The sequence below is a fragment of the Anomaloglossus baeobatrachus genome, chromosome 2 (assembly GCF_048569485.1).
Source record: "Anomaloglossus baeobatrachus isolate aAnoBae1 chromosome 2, aAnoBae1.hap1, whole genome shotgun sequence".
NCBI lineage: Eukaryota > Metazoa > Chordata > Amphibia > Anura > Aromobatidae > Anomaloglossus > Anomaloglossus baeobatrachus.
Window position 1 is genome coordinate 701,121,774 of NC_134354.1, and position 5,263 is coordinate 701,127,036.

The window sequence follows — 5,263 nt, forward strand, 5'->3', positions numbered from 1 at the left end:
ATGGTACACGATTTGAGGGCAGTGAACCCAATACTGGAGCCCCTCACTCCTGTTGTTCCTAATCCACATACACTGCTCACACAGGTACCAGCTACATCTACCCATTATATGGTCATAGACCTTGCTAATGCCTTTTTCTTGGTACCACTGGACCCAGCATGTCAAGATCTCTGCATTCACGCACAAGCAAAATCAATACACATGGACAAGGCTGCCACAAGGGATGCAGCATTCCCCTACACTGTATACTCAGGCTATGAGTAGTGTCCTTCAAAGCTGGCAACACCCTGACCGCTGTGTCCTCCTCCAGTACGTGGATGATTTACTACTGTGCTGCCCAAGCGAAGAAGAATGTAAAATGGCTTCAATAAGTCTTCTTATCTTCCTAGCAGAATCAGGATGCAAAGCAAGTAAAGATAAGCTACAATTCTGCAAAACGAAGGTCACTTTCCTGGGACACTGTCTCTCAGCAGGACAAAAACATCTCAGTCCGGACAGACAAGAAGTAATCAGGAAGGCAAATGTCCCTAGGAATCTAAAGCAACTCAGAGGATTTTTAGGACTAATATCATTCTGCAGACAGTGGATTCTTAATGCGTCACTACTCATGCAACCATTGTATGATTGCACGAAGAATGTTCCATTCTCCCTCACAGAAGAAGCCCGACAAAGCTTCCAGTGCCTCAAGGAACTAATGATTAATGCACCTGCTTTGGCACTACCAAACTATGATCTCACCTTCTATCTGTTCGTAGCAGAGCTTCAAGGATTTGGCGTGGGAGTACTCACCCAGAAGACGGACAAACATCATATAATCGGGTACTACTCCTCTCAACTCGACAACGTTACTAAAGCAGCACCAACCTGTGTCCGTGCAGTCACAGCAGTCTCGAACATACTACAGAAAGCATCCGAAATCTCACTGGATTTCCCAACCACCATCCTTACCAGCCATGACATCTATGCTGTTCTCAATCAAGTGCAGTTGAAACACCTCTCCATGGCAAGACAAGTCAGACTTCAGTGCACGCTGTTGCTACCACCAAACATCTCATTTGCTCGAGTGACCAGTCTAAACCTCGCTGATCTGCTGATCTTCACAAGTTTAGAAGGGGCGACAGAGGAAGAGAATGCACCATTTGACCATGATTGTCAGGAACTCATCAAACATGAGGCAAAGCCCCTGCACAATACTCAGGCAACACCGCTTACAAATCTAGAGTTTGAGCTTTTTGTGGATGGAAGTAGATATACCGATGACACAGGCAAGTTCCACACTAGATTTTCGGTAGTGACTTTACATGCAGTCTTAGCCAAACAACCACTACCTCCGCGCATATCTGCCCAAGAAACAGAACTTCTCACCCTCATCTGGGCCATTCAGTTTCTGGAAGAACGAACAGCGAATATCTACACGAACTCAGCCTATGCACACGGCATTGTGCATGATTTTGGCACCATCTGGCAGACTAGAGGATTCCTCACAGCGGCAGGAAATCCCATCAGGCATGGAGCTTCAGTGAAGAAACTAATGGAAGTAGCCTTGAAACCAAAGCTGCTAGCAATCATAAAGGTTGCTGCCCACACCAAGGCTCAAACATCCGAGGCAAGGTGAAATCACTTGGCCGACCAAACAGCAAAACATGCAGCCTTACTCCCTTTGAAGGAGATGGAAACAGTGTCAACGACGGAGGAAGAAACGCAGAACCTCTTTGAGACACAGGAAAACGCCTCTGAGGAAGAAAAGGCCGGATGGCGTGCCAAGGGGGCAAAAAAGGTGGAGGGGATTTGGCGCCTAAACGGACTTTCCGTCCTGCCACGCAGTTGGTTCCCTGCCATTTTCCAAATACTCCACTACCCTACGCATGGTAGCACAAACTCAATCATGAACCAGATGCAACCTCATTGGGTAGCCCCCGGCTTCAGACAATACGCCTCCCAGAGAATAAAAGCTTGTCACATCTGTCAACAGCATAATCCAGGCCAGCTAACTAAAACCCTGCAAAGACACATGCCAAAGACGTCTGCCCCTTCCAAAGAGTACAAATAGATTATATCCAGTTGCCAAAACATGGCATCTACGAGTTTGTACTTGTCTGTGTAGACCTTTTCTCAGGATGGCCAGAGGCCTATCCTGTCAGCTCAGCCACGGCCAAAATCACAGCAAAAAAACTGGCCTGTGAGCTGGTACCCCATTTTGGACTCCCCGAAGTCATAGAGTCAGACCGAGGTACTCATTTCACTGGACAAGTTTTCCAGAACACCTGTTCCCTGTTAGGCATTCAGTCAGCCTTACACACACCTTACCACCCACAGTCATCAGGGAAAGTGGAAAGGTTATATGGAACCCTAAAGCTCAAACTAGCCAAGGCAGTGGAGGAGACTGGTAGACCATGGACAGAATGTCTCCCCATAGCTCTTTACTCCATAAGGACCACCCCGCAGGGAAAGCACAGGCTCTCACCCTTTGCAATACTCTTTGGTAGTGCACCCAGATTAGGATGCTACTTCCCACAGGAGTTACACCTGCAATGTGATAGCCTAACGTCTTATGTTGTTTCCTTGCAGAAGAGACTAACTGAAACCCACCAAAGGGTTTATTCTTCTCTACCTGATCCTGATGCCATTCCAAGAACCCACTCCCTAAAGCCTGGTGACCGGGTCTACCTAAAGAAGCACGTGAGAAAGACCCTTAAGCCATGATTTGAAGGGCTTTGACTGTCCAGCTGACCACTCCAACCTCGTCAAACTTGAGGGGAGATTGACATGGGTCCATGCCAGCCACTGCAAGAAGGCCTAATACTGCTGATAAGTATTTCTATTTGGGGCCTTCTACACCACGGCAGAATTCATTTGAGACCCACCATGAAGTGTTAGCTGAAAAACCTGAGATCACAGACTGCTGGATATGTACACACGCACCTGTGACAGCCTCCTCCATGCCATACTTTGCTATACCAGTCTCAATAAACGAGGTGTTCCAATGGGGAGGCTGTTACAATAGACTATCAGTCAATGACACAAAGTATCAAAAACTGTGGAACACTATTGTGCACATACCAATAGTAGGATGGGTAGATTTTCCCTGCTGGCAAGGCAACCTTACTACCGGCCTTCCCGGAACTCAGCAATATTTAGCCTTTGAAGGAAACAGCTGGGTACCCTGTAATTACACAAAAACACCTATTATGGGCAAGGTTCCAACAGAAGGAATCAAAATAAGTTTTGGGCGAACCTCTGACAGTACAGATGCATTTAAACCCTTGCTGTTAGAGAGACATCTGCATGACCATGGGTGGGTATACAATTCATTGTTTCCAGAAGACACAAATGATACTTGTTACTCCCAACCCGGAAATTTATAGTGCAATGATTCTGACCCGTATGTGCCTGGCCGAGAAACCTGTGGTGAACAGTCCGCATGGTATTGTAGTCCCCTAGGCCAACTTCCCGGAAGGTGTATGCTCAGAAACATATCGGCCTTTATAGATATAGTACATAGACTCATACTACAACATTCTGCCATCTGGGATCTCCCGCCGCAGACCTATTGGGTTTGTGGTTACAATGCCTACAAATGGCTACCAGTAGGAGTAAATGGCACCTGCACCCTAGCCCGCTTGACTCCTGCCACCTTCATTATCAATACTACTGATATACCGGCAGGAAAAATGCCTCTCCACCTACTGGTAAAGCGAGTGGCAGATAACAAAGACAGGCCTAGTGGCCAACCCCATGTGGTTCAAATGTGCCATGTCTACAAATTTTTCAGTTCCCTTTTTCTCTACCCTATGGTAATGCAGATGTATGATAAGTTGGTAGAAAGCACCGACTATCTTGATGATCAAATTTTTTAGGTTCTCCAAGCAGCAAATAGTACTATTGCCATACAGAGACAATTAATCATTGTAACCAACCAACATACTTTGGTACTGGATTACCTCACTGCGGCCCAAGGGGGGATGTGCCAAATAATAGGCCCCAGCTGTTTTCACTACATAGATCCAAAAGGAACCTTAAAAGCTCACGCCAGTTTAACTGAGATACAAAAGCTGAGGAAAAAACATGATGAGGAGGTACTCAGAAGCTCAGATGCTTGGTGGAGCAATACCTTTTCAATGTTCAACCCTGCAAACTGATTTAAGGGAATAGGAGATAGTTAATGGGGATACTGCAATCAGTATTCCAAATGCTACTCTGTTTATTAGTTAGTACACAAGATGACCAAAATGTAAGAAAAAGACAGGAAAACCAAAACATGGCACCTGTGAAAGCACACTCAGAGCATAGAACAAGAACTGGAGGACAAGGAGTAAAGTGCAAATATATTTAATATAAAGCAACTGGCACATGAGAATCAGCGGCAAATCAGGCCAGCATTGTATAGGACAGTCATGGAGAACCTTTTACAGGCAGAGTGCCCAAACTGTAGCCCTAAACCCAATTTTTTTTCTGAAGTGCTAACCAATTCTATTATGTAAATAATTGATTGTAACCTTACCTTTGCCGTCTTCTCTTCTCTTCAGCAGGGAGCATCACGCTCATGCTTACCACACATGGAAGCTGAGCCCCTGCCCTTTCCAGACACAGCAGTTGGATTGATCTTTCTGGAAAAAATTGCAGCATTTTAGACAGAGATTTTAGCATGGAATGCAATCAGATGTCACCCTGTAATCCATATCTACATTTCAAAGTCTGAACATCTTGAAATCCCATAAAGACGTACGAGTTGCTCACCTCCCCTTTCATTGTGTAGTTCTGTCCCCCTTCCTGGGCCACTTCCTAGTAAACATGTCCCCCATCCTGATATATATTTCCTACATTCTGGTATATTTGTCCCCATCATGGCTCCATCCTGGTAAATGTCCTCCATCCTGGTAAATGTACTCCATCCTTGTAAATGTCCTCCATCCTGGTAAATGTACCCCATCCTGGCATGTTCCCCCATGCTGGTAAATGTACCCCATCCTGACATATTGCCCATCCTTGTAAATGTTCCCCCATCCCGGCATGTACCCCATTCCTGGTAAATGTTCCCAATCCTGGTTAATTTACCCCCATCCAGGTAAATGTACCCCCATCCAGCTAAATGTCCGCCTTCCTAGCATGTACCCCTTCCTGGTAAATGTTCCCCTTCCTGGTAAATGTACCCTATCGTGGCATGTTTCCTCCATCCTGGCATGCATGTTTCCTCCATCCTGGCATGCATGTTTCCTCCATCTTGGCGTGCATATTTTCCCCATCCTGCCATGCATGTTTCCTC

At 45.9% G+C, this 5,263-nt stretch overlaps 1 pseudogene; it reads left to right on the plus strand.

Moving 5' to 3' along the window:
- The first annotated feature begins 358 nt into the window (after nt 1-358).
- Nucleotides 359-4,333, plus strand: LOC142289983 (uncharacterized; annotated as a pseudogene).
- Nucleotides 4,334-5,263: the final 930 nt, after the last annotated feature.